Here is a 17,972-nt window from a genome sequence, read left to right on the forward strand (position 1 = left end):
AGTTGAGACCATCCTGGCTAATCCGATGAAACCCTGTCTCTACTAAAAATACAAAAAATTAGCTGGGCGTGGTGGCAGGTGCCTGTATTCCCAGCTACTCGGGAGGCTGAGGCAGGAGAATTGTTGAACCCAGGAGGCAGAGGTTGCAGTGAGCTGAGATCACGCCACTGCACTCCAGCCTGGGCAACAGAGCGAGACTCCATCTCAAAAAAAGAAAAAAAAAAAAAGAAAAACACAAATTCTAATCACTTTGGTTGAGTATTTGCCCTAAAAACATTACTGTGATTTGGGGTTTAGGTTCCTAAGTGTCTTGATATTCAGGTTTAAATGACTTAATATTTGGATTCTTGCTGATTTTTCATTTTTTATCTGAATGCCTAGTTATAGGGGTATCCAATCTTTTGGCTTCCCCAGGCCACATTGGAAGAAGACGACTGTCTTGGGCCACATATAAAATACACTAACACTAATGATTGCTTATGAGCTAAAAAAGAAAAAAAAAAACAAAAAAACTCTCATAGTGTTTTAAGAAAGTTGATGAATTTGTGTTGGGCCGCAGTCAAAGCATGCCTGCAGGCTGAGGCCGTGGGTTGGACAGCTTGGCCTAGTAAGTATATCAAATGTCCTATGGATAGAATTAGAAATGATCGTGTTTTTCAGCTTTGGAAATATTCATTGAGCTGCCTAGCTTCTGATCTCTAATTGGTGTAGCTGACTCTGATGTATCCATCCATGGCACTAAGATTCAGGAAGAGAATGGACATAAAACACTCAAATGTCTGTGAAACCAGTAATTTCATTCTTCTCTTTCCCACACTTGAAAACCCACCCCTCCTGTGGAGTTTTCCTAGCTGACTCGGCTGAGCAAGGTTTCCCCTGGGAGCGGCTGGGAGACTCAGGCAGCAGCTGGGGCTCCAGCCTGACTCGGCTTCAGAGACCCTCTGTTTCAGGTCTGCTGATCTTCAGCCACTGCAGGGAGCTGCTCGCTCTGCCTGTTTCAGCGTGTTCCAGGCCAGACTTGCAGAGGTGAGGAGGACTGAACTATGGGCAGTAGAAGGGTCAGCACTTGATGCACGATCCTGCTTTTCCTCTTTCAGAAGCTGCACCCACTGTAGTCAGCAACAGCCAGCTCAAGACCAAGACCAGTCAATTCTTTGGGTTTGTTTTTGTTTGTTTTTGAGACAGATTCTCACTCTGTCACCCAGGCTGGAGTGCAGTGGCGCAATCTCGGCTCACTGCAACCTCTGCCTCCTGGGTTCTAGTGATTCTCTTGCCTCAGCCTCACAGGCGCCCACCACTATGCCCGGCGAATTTTTGTAATTTTAGTAGAGATGGTTTAGTAGAGACGGGCGTGGTGGCTCATGCCTTAACCTTAGCACTTCGGGAGGCTGAGGTGGGCGGATCACAAGGTCAGGAGATCGTGACCATCCTGGCTAATAAGGTGAAACCCTGTCTCTACTAAAAGTACAAAAATATTAGCTGGGAGTGGTGGCGGGCACCTGTAGTCCCAGCTACTTGGGAGGCTGAGGCAGGAGAATGGCATGAACCCAGGAGGCGGAGCTTGCAGTGAGCCGAGATCGCATTACTGCACTCCAGCCTGGGCGACAGAGCAAGACTCCATCTCAGTGGGCAGGGCGGGAGATGGAGGGGGAAGTAGAGACAGGGTTTCACCATGTTGGCCAGGCTGGTCTCTAACTCCTGCCTGCCTCAGCCTCCCAAAGTGCTGGGATTACAGACGTGAGCCACCGCGCCCGGCCCCAATCGATTCTTTTAAGCAGCTGCTAAGAAAAGAATAGATTGTAGGTAAAAATAGATTGTAGGTGGGTGCCTTTTTGGGAACTCTTTGTTATTGTTGTTAACGACATTAATAGACTTTTCTTAGGTTTTATCTAGTGTCACGAATGACACAATAGCGAGAATAAAAAGCTCCAGTTTATTTGGGACTTTACCACATTCCAAGCGCCGTGCTAAGGCTTTTAACACACATTTTCTTATTCTCGTAGTAACCCTATGAGATGGGTTTTAGATTTTCATATCTATATTTTATGAAGCAGGAAACCAAAGCACAAGGTTAAGTAATTTATTCAAAGTCATGTAATTAGCAAGAGGCACAGCTGGGACTGGAATGCACTCAATTTGGTCTCAAAGCCAGTCTTCCCCACCATAGTGACCTATTGTCTCTTAGTTGTGGAAAAGCCACCAGCCTCCAACTGATGTACCACCTCCCGCTTTCCTCCCCTCCATTACGTCCCTTTTAGAGACCAAGGCCAGATTAAAATTTCCTGAAATACGACTTTAATCCTTCCACTGCCTACTCGAAATGTTCCTCTTACCTAGAGAAGCTGGATCATGTTCTCATTCCTTCTTCTGACAATCAGTTGTCCTCATCTCACAGAATATCTGTTCCATAACGTCTCCAGCTTGCAGCTGAGGAGCATAAGAAATCTGGAGCTGGCCCAGCATGGTGGCGCATACCTGTAGTCCCTGCTAATTGGGAGGCTGAGGCGGGGGATGGCTTGAGCTCAGGAGTTTTAAGTTGCAGTGAGCTATGAATGCACCAGTCCACTCCAGCCTGGGTGACAGAGCGAGGACCCCAACTCAAAAGCAAACAAAAGAAATTCAGAGCTGCAGGGTGGCATGCGCCTGTAATCCCAGCTACTCGGGAGGGTGAGGTAGGAGAATCACTTGAACCCGAGAGGCGGAGGTTGCAGTGAACTGGGATTGCACCGCCTCACTCCAGCCTGGGCGACAGAGTGAGACTCTGTCTCAAAATAAAAATAAAAAAAAAAAAGAAAAAGAAGAAAGAAAGAAAAAAGAAATCCAGAGCTAAAATTAGGAGAGGAGAGGAAGGATGTAAACTTTGAATGAACCTATATAAAACTGTATGAATATTTTCTACTGTCATTAAAATAAGACACTAAAGGAAGCATTTTATTTTTATTTTTTATTTTTTTTTAGTTGGAGTCTCGCTGTATTGCCTGGGCTGGAGTGCAGTGGCGCAATCTCGGCTTACTGCAACCTCCACCTCCCAGGTTCAAGTGATTCTCCTGCCTCAGCCTCCCGAATAGCTGGAGTAGCTGGGACTGCAGGCACACGCCACGACGGCCGGCTAATTTTTGTGTTTTAAGTAGAGGCGGGGTTTCACCATATTAGCCAGGCTGGTCTCGAACTCCTGATCTCAAGTGATCTGCCCTCCTAGGCCTCTCAAAGTGCTGGGATTACAAGTGTGAGCCACCATGCCAGACCTAAAGGAAGCATTTTAAATAAACAGTATATCAGTGACGTTTTCTACTTCTTAAATTACTAATGGTGGCTAAGGCACAATTAATTCTCTTTACCATCTGTTGCTTGCTAAAAACTTTAGTATGCCTTTCCAAGGAAATTTTAATCAAGGGCTTAAAAAAAAAATTTATTTTTTCCAGGTGTGTATACTAAATTTTTTTCTTGTGTGATTCTCTATTCACTGTTTCAAGTTGTTTTGATTGTAAAATGTATTTGAAGAGCCTCACAATCTGAACAAACTTGTTTTAAATACTCTTCTGTTGAATGAAAGGTATGAGGAAGTACGTCAATACATTTTTCATTTGCTATGTTATGGTTCAACCAGTTTTCTCTGGTTGTTACTAAACTCTCTTTCCAATAATCTATTGATTCTCCTCTGTGTTTACTAAACATCATTTTTTTTTCTTTTTCTTTTTTCTTTTTTTTTTTTTGAGACAGAGTCTCTCTCTGTCACCCAAGCTGGAGTGCAGTGGCACAATCTTGGCTCGCTACAACCACTGCCTCCCGGGTCCAAGCGATTCTCCTGCCTCAGCCTCCAGAGTAGCTGGGATTACAGACACCTGCCACCAAAGTCCAGCTACTTTTTGTAGTTTTTTTTTTTTTTTTTCTGAGACGGAGTCTCGTTCTGTCACCAGGCTGGGGTACAGTGGTGCTATCTCGGCTCACTGCAACCTCTGCCTACTGGGTTTAAGAGATTCTCCTGCCTCAGCCTCCTGAGTAGCTGGGACTACAGGTGTGCACCCCCCATGCCCAGCTAATTTTTGTATTTTTAGTAGAGATGGTGTTTCACCATGTTGGCCTGGATGGTCTTGATCTCTTGACCTCATGATCCACCCTCCTCGGCCTCCCAAAGTGCTGGGATTACAGGCATGAGCACGGCACCCAGCCTTTTTTAGTTTTTTAAAAATTTTATTTATTTTTATTTAAGATGGAGTCTCACTCTGTCACCCAGACTGGAGTGCAGTGGCATGATCTTGGCTCACTGCAACCTCCACCTCCTGGTAAACATCATTTTTGTAAAGCTACAGAAAAATTATGTTGAGAACAAATGCTGTCATATCTGTTTTGTGTGTGTGGGAAGAGGGGTAGCTTTTAATTTTTTTTTTTTTTTGTCTTTGTTGAAGGTGAAGGGGAGAGATCATGACATGTTTCACCTGACAAGGGGGGACCGAGCCCTGTCTGTCGGCTTCATCCCTGCCACATACCCTGGCTCAGACAGGAGCCTTCCCAAGCAGCACTCCCAAGGAGAGTAGCCATCATTTGGTCCTCGCTGGACATGGGCATTCCTGCATTAGGGAGAAAGCCAAACCTTCTAATCCCACGTTTCCTTCTTATCCCAAGGTGCTATGATGGCCGTTGCTGGTCCTTGCTGGTCCTTGCTGGTCCTTGCTGGCCATTATGGCAAGTGATCACACAGCAAGGTCATTTACTTACTTAGACCTCAGTTTCCTTGTCTGTAAAATCAGCATGTTTGTTCATGTTATCTCAGAGGGCTTTTAGAGCTGTAAAAGCAGAAGCCACAGAAAGCCTGAGAGGAGCACAGGTGAAGGCTCTGGGGGGGGTGGCTTTGCTTCTTCCATTAGGTCCTCTTCCCGCAGGTACTTTCCAGAGTGCCTGTAATTAACACAGTGGGAGAGCAGAACCGCCGTAAACCCTGTTCAAGCAGGAAGGGAATGGAAGGTCGAGGCGTCCCAACTGCAGCCGCAGCTGTGCTCGGGGCTGCTCAGCCTGGGCTTCACCCCTCCAGGCAGCTGGGGACTGTTGTGGGTTTTGCATGGTTCACAGAATTAAGTGCAAACGGGGGCCTGTCATTTTTTATTACTCAGAGCCGCTTTCACTAAGCTGGAAAGCTTGTCTCTTGGTCGATGAAAAGTCTTTGTACCGTGGACCCCCGAGTCTGGGCTTCCCCTCACTGAGCAGCTGTGTGACCTGGGGCACATCAACCTCTGGGCCTCACTTAATGGTTATATGATTCACTGTCACCTGAGGCCAAGTTGAAAAACAGTCTTAGACACCTATAGACACCTTAGACAAAGCACCACCCTTTGTCCCCAGAATCATCCTTGGACCACCCACCCACATCTGCCCTGGGGGGTTTAAATGCCCCTCCCAGGCTCCAGCCTCTTACAGGCTGGGTCACGCTGCCCTGGGGAAGTCTATCTGGCTCCTTACAATAGGGAGAGCAAATCCCTGCTACACCTACCTGAAGCCCAGGACAAACCCCTTTCTGCAACTACAGAGAACCCCATCAGTGTTTCATTTCAGTCACAATAACCTCAAACAGACTCTCAGAATCTTCCTGCACCACTCCTGCTCTGACAAAAAGAAAACAAAAAAAGGCCAGGCACAGTGCCTCATGCTTGTAATCCCAGCACTTTGGGAGGCTGAGGCAGGTGGATCTCCTGAAGTCAGGAGTTCAAGACCAGCCTAACCAACATGGCAAGACCTGCCTGGCCCACATGGCAAGACCCTGCCTCTACCAAAAAATACAAAAATTACCCAGGAATGGTGGTGTGTGCCTGTAATCCCAGCTACTCGGGAGGCTGAGGCATGAGAATCACTTGAACCCTGGAGGCGGAGGTTGCAGTGAGTCGAGATCGTGCCACTGCACTCCAGCCTGGGCAACAGGGAGACCCTGTTTCAAAAAAATAAAGAAAAAAGAGAAGAATCGTACTTATGTTCAGCTGCAATTTACTCAGCAGAGTGATTAATCAATTAATTATTCCATTCACTGAACTATTCAAAAGCATTTGCGAGTGTTTACCATATGCCCTTGTATTGTTGGAGGGTCTGAGCAGCCAGGGCCAGGAGGCCTGTGATGAAAGAGATCTGGACAGTTGACAGAGACACATTTGCAAGTGGGCCTGGGGCCAACCTCAGGACTGGGGGCCGGTTGGGCACTCTGCCTCTCACCACCAAACACCTGCAATTCTTTTTTTGTTTTTTGTTTTTTTGAGACAGAGTCTTGCTCTGTTGCCCAGGCTGGTGGAGTGCAGTGGTGCAATCTCGGTTCACTGCAGCTTCTGCCTCCCGGGTTCAAGTGATTCTCTTGCCTCAGCCTCCCGAGTAGCTGGGATTACAGGCATGTGCCACCATGCCTGACTAATTTATGTATATTTAGTAGAGATGGGGTTTCTGGCCATGTTGGCCAGGCTGGTCTCAAACTTCTGACCTCAGGCGATCCACCTTGGCCTCCCAAAGTGCTGGGATTACAGGCATGAACCACCACACCTGGCCAAACACCCGCAATTCTAAGGGGTTCTTAGGCTGTCCCCACCTCCACCGTGACCCTCCAGTTTGTCTTTCTTACAACTAACAGAGTGATCACTTGAAAGTGAGAATGTACCTAAAGCTCTTCTTGCTTTCCTTAGGTTTCTCCTGCCCTTAAGGAAAAAGGGCTTCTGCACAGGCGTTGGAGACCCAGCACAAATGGGTCTCAGCCAGCTCCCCAGCCGCATCGCCCTGCTCCCTGCTTCCTGTGTGTTCTTCTGGCAACCAGACCTTGAGCCACGCCTGCCCATGCACACTGTGTGGCTCTTCACCACTATGCTGAGGCCCTTCTCCCAGCTGCCCCTCCCAAACCACCACCAACAGCCTGGCTAAGACATCATTATCCTCCAGGATTTTCCAGTTCTTCAGAAAGCTGCTGCTGCAGTCACCGGATGGGTTCTCCTGCCTGCTGCACAGACAAAACCAGTGCCCTCAGACCATGGCATTACCACAGAGAGAGCTTAATTGGAGGCCTGGCAGTATGCCTCACACCTGTAATCCCAGCAATTGGGGAGGCCAAGGTGGGAGGATTGCTTGAACCCAGGTATTTGAGACCAGCCTGGGCAACATAGAGAGCCCCAGTCTCTTAAAAAAAAAGAGAAAAAAAAATGTTTAGTAGAAGCCGGCCACACCATGAGGGAGATGGAGCTATCACTCAAATCACTCTCCCCTGAAGGCTCGATTGAACTTTAGGGTTTTTATGGGCAATTTGTTGGGCAGGGGACTAGGGAATGGGTGCTGCTGATTGGTTGGGGATGAGATCATAGCGGTGTGGAAAATAGTCCCATGTGCTGAGTCTGCCTCTGGGTGGGGATGTAGGACCACTTCTTATGACTCCCAAGTCCAGGTGGAGTCAGTCTGAAAAATATCTCAAAAAACCAACCTTAGGCTTTACAGTAGTGATGTTATCTGGCCGCATGATCTCTGAGCAGTAAGGGATTATGGAAACACCTATCGGGCAGGGTGTGGTGGCTTGTGCCTATAATCCCAGCACTTTGGGAGGTCAAGGCAGGAAAATCACTTCAGGCCAGCAGTTCAAGATCAGCTTAGAGACAACAAGATATTATCTCTACAAAAAAATAAAAAATTACCTAGGCGTGGTGGTGCATACCCATAGTCCTAGCTACTAGGAGGCTGAGGTGGGAGGATTGCTTGAGCCTAGGGAGGTCAAGGCTGCAGTGAACTGTGATTGTGCCATTGTACTCCAGCCTTGGTGACAGAGGGCAAGACCCTGTCTCAAAAAAAAAAAAAAAAAAGATTAAATACAAATTTTTTTAAAAAGGAAACTACATCTATCTTACGGCCTTGCACTCATCTTATAAAGCTGGTTTCAGCAGCCCAGAACAGGGAAGGGATTAGTTTTAAGAAGGGATTATTATCACTCTTGCTTCAAGGTTAAGCTATAGACTAAATTTCTCCCAAAGTTAGCCTGGCTCAGGCCCAGAAATGACCAAGCACGCTTGGAAGTCAGAAGCAAGATGGTGTTAACTATGTCAGATTTCTCTTACTCTCATAATTTTGCAAAGGCAGTTTTGCTCCAACGTTATTAGCCTACTTTCTTTTTTTTTTTTTTTTTTTTTTGAGACGGAGTCTCGCTCTGTCGCCCAGGCTGGAGTGCAGTGGCCGGATCTCAGCTCACTGCAAGCTCCGCCTCCCGGGTTCACGCCATCCTCCTGCCTCAGCCTCCCAAGTAGCTGGGACTACAGGCGCCCGCCACCTTGCCCGGCTAGTTTTTTGTAGTTTTAGTAGAGACGGGGTTTCACTGTGTTCACCAGGATGGTCTCGATCTCCTGACCTCGTGATCCACCCGTCTCGGCCTCCCAAAGTGCTGGGATTACAGGCTTGAGCCACCGCGCCCGGCCTACTTTCTTTTTTTGAGACGGAGTTTTGCTGTTGTCACCCAGGCTGAAGTGCAATGATGCGATCTTGGCTCACTACAACCCCTGCCTCCCGGGTTTAAGCGATTCTCCTGCCTCAGCCTCCCAAGTAGCTGGGATTAAAGGCACCCACCACCACGCCCGGCTAACTTTTTGTGTTTTTAGTAGAGATGGGGTTTCACCATGTTGGTCAGGCTAGTCTTGAACTCCTGACCTCAGGTGATTCACCTGCCTCAGCCTCCCAAAGTGCTGGGATTACAGGCATGAGCTACAATGCCCAGCCTATTAACCCACTTTCTACATATCTCTACACCCTCACCCTACTGCATGACAATTATCTGCTTATTTTCATGTCTTTTCCACTCCTTGCAACCTAGAGGGCTGTCCTTATTTGTAACCCCAGTGCCAGGCATGGATAGGTTTGAATTAAAGTGAGCCCTCAATATGTGTTGGTTGACTGAATTAATGTGGGATGTGTAATTACGCGTCTGTGCCTATAGTGATTTTTGGTTGGAGAGGCCAAGGCAACAGTCTATACTTCTGAATCCAGAAGATAAGAGAAACTAAGATTTTGAGAGCATCAGGTGGGTGAGAAAGCCACGCCAGCCCAGTGCCTGCCTTGCATTTCACCTGGCTCTCTGTGTCAGGGTGAGAAGATGTTTGTTTGCTTTTAAGTGCTTGCAACTCTCTAAAAAAAATGTGTATTATTATTGTATACCCAGGCCAGGTTCTTCTCCTTAACTTCTCTGGAATCAGAGTTAGAAAAACTGAAGGACTGTTCCTGGGCGTCTTGTTCTTCATTCAGTAACAGAGCTGGCCATGTTCTTCCACCGATGCCCCCAGTGTAGATTGTTAGGATTAGGTCAAAGATGTATTCGCAGTATTTGGCATCACATCTGGCCTGTAGCATGCGCTCAGTAAATGCTGCTCTTATTATTGTTGTGATTGATGAGGTGTGCTGGAAATTTTGTTTTGGCTCCTCTCCAGGACACTGGTCATCCTTGGGATATGAAGCCTGTTCGCCAGGGCGGCCGTTTGCTGGATTCCCAAAAACTCTGTGTTCTTGGGTGGACCTCCTAGAGAGAGCACTGTCCCAGCAGTTTCATGATGCCACCGTCCCTGCTGGGGACTTGAGCTTAAGGGACTTGCTGGCTGCTAATGAAGACCATCCAGCCACACTCTTTCCAGTGATCTCGTTTCACCATCTCAGGTAACAATGCCCAATGCCTTCTGTCTTCATTTTTCACTCCTTTTTTTTTTTTTTTTTTTTTGAGACAGTCTCGCTCTGTTGCTCAGGCTGGAGTGCAGTGGCACAATCTCGGCTCCTGCAACTTCCGCCTCCTGGGTTCAAGCGATTTTCCTGCCTCAGCCTTCTGAGTAGCTGGGATTACAGGTGCCCACCACCATGACCAGCTAATTTTTTGTATTTTTAGTAGAGATGGGGTTTCACTATGTTGGCCAGGCTGGTCTTGAACTCCTGACCGAGACAGGGTCTCACTCTGTCACCCACACTGGAGTGCACTGGCACAATCAGAGCTCACTACATGCTTGACCTCCTGGGATCAAGTGATCCTCCTGCCTCAGCCTCCTGAGTAGCTGGGACTACAGGCACACACCACCATGCCCAACTAATTTTTTGTATTCTTTTTTTTTTTTTTTTTTTTTGAGACGGAGTCTCGCTCTGCCGCCCAGGCTGGAGTGCAATGGCTGGATCTCAGCTCACTGCAAGCTCCGCCTCCCGGGTTCACGCCATTCTCCTGCCTCAGCCTCCCAAGTAGCTGGGACTACAGGCACCCGCCACCATACCCGGCTAGTTTTTTGTATTTTTTAGTAGAGACGGGGTTTCACCGTGTTAGCCAGGATGGTCTCGATCTCCTGACCTCGTGATCCGCCCGTCTCGGCCTCCCAAAGTGCTGGGATTACAGGCTTGAGCCACCGCGCCCGGCCATTTTTTGTATTCTTTGTTGAGATGGTTGTTTCGTCATGTTGGCCAGGCTGGTCTGGAACTCCTGATGTCAAATGATTCACCCATCTCGACCTCCCAAAGTGCTGGGATTACAGCTGTGAGCCACTGTGCCCAGCCATTCACTCCATTTTGGATATTCAAATCTATCCTCACTGATGTCTTTGAAATCTCAGTGTAGCCACTTGGGTATCTGTTTTGTGTGCTTTTTCCCGTTCATGAATGTCCCAGACAAATGCAAGGGTGATTAGGCTGCTCTCTGCCTCTCCACATTCTATGTGGATGTGCATGGGGGTCAGGAAAGAGGAAGAAACACAATTCAGGGGATATTCTGTGTGGATATCACTTCATTTCCCCCTTTTTCACTAGGGGGAAACATGTACATGGGTTACATGTACTAGGGGTTAAAATGTACATGAAATTTACATGAGGAAACAACATGTACTAGGTGTTAAAATGTACATAAAAGGAGGCAAAATTGAAAAAAAAAATTCAGCTTGACAGGCATATGTGGAAAGAAAGAAGGAGTGGTGCCACCCTTTTATTTTGGGGACAGTGCAAATATTACGGACTGATTTTTTTTTTTTTTGAGACAGAGTTTTGCTTTTGTCACCCAGGCTGGAGTGCAATGATGCGATCTCAGCTCACCGCAACCTCTACCTCCTGGGTTCAAGTGATTCTCCTGCCTCAGCCTCCCGAGTAGCTGGGATTACAGGCATGTGCCACCACACCCAGCTAATTTTGTATTTTTTTTTAAGTAGAGACAAGGTTTCTCCATGTTGGTTAGGCTGGTCTCAAACTCCTGACCTCAGGTGATCTGCCCACCTTGGCCTCCCAAAGTCCTGGGATTACAAGCGTGAGCCACCGCGTCTGGCCATGGACTGACTTTATGTAGAAGAGGTTATTTTTTTTTAACCCAGCTGAGCCCATTCTTTACCCTTGCCAACTGGTATCATTAGCCATTTCCCAGCATGGGGAGTCCAGGAAGCCTCCCAAGTGTGGGACCTGGGCCTCACCCTGCTGCTCCACGCACAAGCCTCCCCAGCAATCTCCATTTGGACAGTGGTGGTAGCATCCTCAGGGGACTCCCTGAAATTCACTTACACTCTTGGTGGAAAAACAACCTTCTTTAATCAAGGAAGATTGTTCTCTGTGGATGAGTGCTCAGGAGAGTTTCTGTGCCCCATCGGCAAGGTCAGCTAAATACATCCATCCAGTGAAAGACTGAGGTGGGAGCTGAGCTCATGCTCAGGCCTTCTGTGGAAGCACAAGTGCCCTGCCCTGGAGAATCACGCCAAGAATACTGCATGCTTGGGGGCAGGGGCTGGGGGAGTAGCGTGAATCTAGCCTCAAAGGTGGGAAATAGTCATGGCATTGGTAAAGGGCTGTCAACTTACATTCAGGTTAAAATTCCAAGGCAAGCCCCCCAAACGGTGTGTAGGTTGAAGTGGCAACTGAAATTGCTCAGAATCCTACCATTCTGGTAGGTTTTATATAAAAATAGCTTTACTGAGATACAATTGATAGACGATAAATTACACGTACTTAACGGGTACAACTGGATAAATTTTGACATATGCATATACTCATGAAACTGTCAACACTACCAAGATGGTGAACACATTCATCACTCCCAAAAGTTTCCTTGTGGCCTTTTGTAATCTGTCCCTCCTGCCTTTCCCCACTACTACGCTCTCAGCTGTGTCCTCACAGGCTCTCTCTCTCTCTCTCTCTTTCTCTCTCTTTCTCTCTCTCTCTCTCTCTCTATATATATATATATGCCTGGTATATAGCTGGGATTACAGGCACCCACCACCACACGTGGCTAATTTTTGTATTTTTAGTAGAGATGGAGTTTCACCATGTTGGCCAGGCTGGTCTCGAACTCCTGACCTTGTGATCTGCCCGCCTCAGCCTCCCAAAGTGCTGGGATTACAGGCGTGAGCCACTGAACCCGGCCCCCCACAGGCTCTTATAGATCAGTTGGTATTTGCTAGAAGTTTGTATAAATAGAACCATACAATATGGATTATCTTACATTTGTTTTTTTCTTTTGCCACATAACACAGTTATTTTGAAATTCATCCATACTGTTGCCTGAATTTCATTGTAGGAATGTATTACTTTACCCATCACCTGGTGAAGGACATTTGGGTTGTTTCCAAATTTTGGCAATTTTGAGGAGAGTGGCTATGAATATTTGTATACAAGTCTTTGTATGTACTTGTTTTAATTTCTCTTGGGTTGATGGCACATCTACTCAGTGTATGTTTAACTTAGAAAAACCCAGCTAGCCAGGAGCGGTGGCTCAATCCTGTAATCCCAGCACTTTGGGAGGCCGAGGCAGGTAGATCACGAGGTCAGGAGATTGAGACCATCCTGGCCAACATGGTGAAACTCAGTCTCTACTAAAAATACAAAACATTAGCTGGGTGTGGTGGCATGCACCTGTAATCCCAGCTTCTTGGGAGACTGAGGCAGAAGAATTGTTTGAACCTGAGAGGCAGAGGTTGCAGTGAGCTGAGATTGCGCAACTGCACTCCAGCCTGGGCGACAGAGTGAGACTCTGTCTCAAAAAACAAAAACAAAAACAAAAAACCAACCAAAAAAACCCCACCCGCCTGACTTCCAAAGTGGTTGTTATATTTTACATTGCCAACAGCGGTGTATGAGAATTCAGGTTCTCTAACAGCCTCATTAATGCTTGATACAATCAGTCTTTAAGCCATTCTAATAAATGCACGGTGGTATCTCGTTGTGGGTTTAGTTTGCGTTTCCCTAATGGCCAATGACTTGAACATCTTTTCATGTGCTATTTACCATCCATCTAGGTTCTTTGGTGAAGTGTCTGTCCAAATCTTGTACCTTTTTTAAAAATTAGGTAGTTTACTTTCATTTTAATTTAATTAAATTAATTAATAATTTATTATCGAGACTGGGTTTTGCTCTGTCACCCAGGTTGAAGTGCAGTAGCGTGATCTCAGCTCACTGCAACCCCTGTCCCCTGGAGTTAAGCAATCCTTCCACCTCAGCCTCCTGAGTACTTGGGACCACAGGCATGCGCCACCACACCTGGCTAATTTTTTGTATTTTTTGTAGAGACTGGGTTTCACCATGTTGCCCAGGGTGGCACTGAGCTCAAATGATCCACCTGCCTTGGCCTCCCACAGTCCTGGGATTATAAGTGTGAGCCACCACGCTTGGCCCTCATTCTCTAATATGCCTTTGGAAGGGCAAAAAATTGTTAACTTTGTGGAAGTACAACTTATAATTTTTTTTTGTTTATGGATTATAGTTTTGGTTTTCTAAGAAATCTTTGCCTTAGGATCAATAGATTTTCTTTTAGAAGTTTTAAAGTTTTAGGTTTTTTTTTTTTTTTTTTTTTTGAGACGGAGTCTTGCTCTGTCACCCAGGCTGGAGTGCAGTGGCCGGATCTCAGCTCACTGCAAGCTCCGCCTCCTGGGTTTACGCCGTTCTCCTGCCTCAGCCTCCCGAGTAGCTGGGACTACAGGCACCCGCCACCTCGCCCGGCTAGTTTTTTTGTATTTTTTAGTAGAGACGGGGTTTCACCGTGTTAGCCGGGATCGTCTCTCGATCTCCTGGCCTCGTGATCCGCCCGTCTCGGCCTCCCAAAGTGCTGGGATTACAGGCTTGAGCCACCGCGCCCAGCCTAGGTTTTACATTTAGAATTAATTTTTGTGTATGATGTGAGTCAGGGATCTAAATTATTAAATTTTTTTTTTTTTTTTTTTTTAAGTTAGAGATAGAGTTTGGCCATGTTGCCCTGGCTGGTCTCAAACTCCTGAGCTCAGACAATCTGCCTACCTTGGCCTCCCCAAGTATTGAGATTATAGGCATGGGCCACTGCGCCAAGCCTTAAATAATTTTTTGCACGTGGATATCTAAGTGTTCCAGCACCATCTGTTGAAAAGATGATCCTTTCCCTTAGCTGCCTTTGCAGATCTCTTGAAAATCAGTTGGTGTCTGTATATATGTATGGGTCTATTGCTACATTTTATTCTGTTCTATTGATCTGTTTGTCTGTTTTTATGCCACTATCACATTGCTTTGATTACTGAAGCTTTGTAATAAGCCTTGAAGTCAGGTCCTTTGCATTTCTATATGAATTTTAAAATCAACTTATCAATTTCTACAAAAAAGCTTGCTGAAAATTTAAGTGGGATTGTGTGGGATCTAGCAATATTGAGTCTTTATTTTTTATTTTTTATTTTTGTTTTTGAGACAGAGTCTTGCTCTGTGGCTCAGGCTGGAGTGCAGTGGTGTGATCTGGGCTCACTGCAACTTCCACCTGGGTTCAAGCCATTCTTCTGCCTCAGCCTCCTGAGTAGCTGGGACTGTAGGCACATGCCACTGTGCCCGGCTAATTTTTGTATTTTTAGTAGAGATGGTGTTTCACCATATTGGCCAGGCTGGTCTTGAACTCCTGACCTTGGGTGAGCCACCCACATTGGCCTCCCAAAGTGCTAGGATTACAGGCACGAGCCACTGCGCCTGGCCACTGAGTCTTCTAATTGGTGAATAAATACATTTATTGTCTAGGCATGGTAGCTCACACCAGTAATCCCAGCACTTTGGGAGGCTGAGGCAGGAGGATCACTGGAGGCCAGGAGTTCGAGACCAGCCTAGGCAACACTGTCTCTACAAAAAAAGTAAAAAATAAAAATAAAAAACTGGGTAAAAAATATATTTCTCCATTTATTTAATCCTTTGATTTCTTGCAGCAATGTTCTATTAGTTTTCAGTGTATAACCTTTGTTCATCCTTTGTCAGATTTATGCCTAAGTGTTTCACATGTTTTAATTGTTATTTTTTAAATTTCAAATTTCAATTGCTCATTGTTTGAATGTAGAAATATTTGTTTTTGTATTCTGATATTGAATCCTCCACTCTTGCTAATTAGCCTTTTTGTGGATTCATCAGATTTTCCAGAGCTGATTACATTACCTGTGAGTAGAGACAGTTTTACTTTTTCCTTTGTTTTATGACTTCCTTACTTCTATTGATTGATTGATTTTTCAGGCCTTATTGCTCCATTGGAGCATCCAGGGCACTGCTGAATGGCAGTGGCGAGAGTGGACATCCTTGCCTTGCTCCTGCCCTTAGTGGAAAGCATTCACTCTCTCGCTGTGGAGTGTGATGATAGTTGTATGTTTTTCATAGATGCCCTTTTTTAGGTTGAGGAAGTACCCTTCTTTTCTTAGTTTACTGAGAGTTTGTTAGGAATGGATGCTGGATTTGGTCAAATGCTTTTTCTATGTCTATTAAGATAATGTTTTTCTTGAGTCTATGAATAGAGTTTACTACATTGATTGATTTGCAAATGCTAAACCAACTTTGCATTTATGGGATAAACCTCACTTGGTCATGATGTCTTTCTTATCTGTTTTACATATTGGTGTATTTGTTGAGAGCTTTCGCATCTATGTTCGTGAGGAATATTGGTCAATAGTCTTCTTTTAATGTCTTTATCTGGTTTTGGTAACAGAGTAATACTTGCCTCATAGAATGAGGGAATGGGAAGTGGTCCCTACTTTTCAATTCTCTGGAAGAGTTTGGGTAGAATTACTATTATGTATTTCTTCAATATTTTGTGGAATTCAAGAACGAATTCTTACTAGCTTGGAGAAAAATTGTGGAAGACTGGAATGGACTGAAAGGATTAGAAAGTACATCCTGTCTAGCTCAGCTCCTAAGCTGAGCCTGTCATTGTCTTTGGGATGGTTTACGACTCTGTGAATTGTAGAAAATTGATTCTTGTCCATAGAAATGCAAACTAATTGTGTCTGGTGGAACACAATTTATTTTTGCCTTGTGGATTGACCTATCTTGTATATATCATAAAATCATTTTACATTATTGCCTGTTTGAATTTCTTTTGAATCACTTGTAACATTTTACTGGTTCTCCCATTAGATAATGAGCTGAATGAAGTCTCTGACATGAGTACATTTTATATTTGCAGAGCAATTATAATTTTACCTTTAAAATTATCTTTTATCTTTTGGCTGGACGCAGTGAAATCCCGGCACTTTGGGAGACTTGAGGTGGGAGGATCACATGAGCCCAGGAATTTGAGGTTACAGTGAGCTAAGGTTGCACCACTGCATTCCAGCCTGGGTGACACAGGAATGATGAAAATTCTCAGTATAGGCTTTGTTTGTTCTAAGGGTTGTTATGTTGGTTAGTTGCTAATGACATACAAGGTCATTTATTGTAGATGGCAAAAATGATGATACCCAGAGAAGAGGTATTTTATAGTTAAGATTAAAGAGAAGATTGAAAATTGTTTTTGCAGCTGGGCATGGTGGCTAACACCTGTAATCCCAGAACTTTGGGAGGCTGAGGCGGGAGGATCACCTGAGGTCAAGAGTTTGAGACCAGCCTGGCCAACACGGTAAAACCCCATCTCTACTAAAAATACAAAAATTAGCTGGGTGTGGTGGTGTGTGCCTGTAATCTCAGCTACTGGGGAGGCTGAGGCGGGAGAATCACTTGAATCTGGGAGGCAGAGGTTGCAGTGAGCTGAGATTGTGCCATCGCACTCCAGCCTGGGCGACAAGAGCAAAACTCTGTCTCAAAAAAACAAAAAAACAAAAAGAAAGAAAATTGTTTTTCATCTTCAAAAAGAGGTATTTGGATAGATACTTTTTTTTTTTTTTTTCTTTTGAGATGGAGCCTTTCTCTGTCACCCAGGCTGGAGTGCAGTGGTACGATCTTGGCTCACTGCAACCAACCCCCGCCTCTCCCCCAGGTTCAAGCAATTCTCCTGCCTCAGCCTCCTGAGTAACTAGGACTACAGGCACATGCTGCCATGCCCAGCTAATTTTTTCTATTTTAGTAGAGATGGGGTTTCACCATGTTACGCAGGCTGGTCTCAAACTCCTGAGCTCAGACAATCTGCTCGCCTCAGCCTCCCAAAATGCTGGGATTACAGGTGTAAGCCACCGTGCACAGCCAATACTTTTTTTTGTGAGAGAGAGAGAGAGGGATTTGCTCTGTTGTCACCCAGGCTGGAGTGCAGTGGTGCAATCATTACTCAGTGCAGCCTCCGCCTCCTGGGCCCAACCTATCCTCCTACCACAGCCTCCCAAGTAGCTGCGATAACAGGTGCTTGCCACCACACTGGCTATTTTTTTTTTTTTTTTTTTTTTTTTTTTAGAGATAGGGTCTCCCTATGTTGCCCAGGCTGTTCTTGAACTCTTGGCCTCAAGCAATCCTCCTGCCTCAGCCTTCCAAACTATTGGGATTACAGGTGTGAGCCATCATGACCAGCCTGAATAGATACTTTCTAAGGTCCTTTCCTATTCTAACCACCCAACTCCAACCCACTGATTTCATGATGAATTTATTTTAATTTCCAGAGTTCAGTTTCACAATTTGCTGTGTTTTTTGTTTTGTTTTTGTTTTTGTTTTTTTGTGTGACAGTTTTGCTCTTGTTGCCTGGGGTGGAATGCAATGATGCGATCTCGGCTAATCGCAACCTCCACTTCCCGGGTTCGAGTGATTCTCCTGCTTTAGCCTCCCTAGTTACAGGCATGCGCCACCACGCCAGGCTAATC

Source organism: Macaca fascicularis, chromosome 3, assembly GCF_037993035.2.
Source record: "Macaca fascicularis isolate 582-1 chromosome 3, T2T-MFA8v1.1".
NCBI lineage: Eukaryota > Metazoa > Chordata > Mammalia > Primates > Cercopithecidae > Macaca > Macaca fascicularis.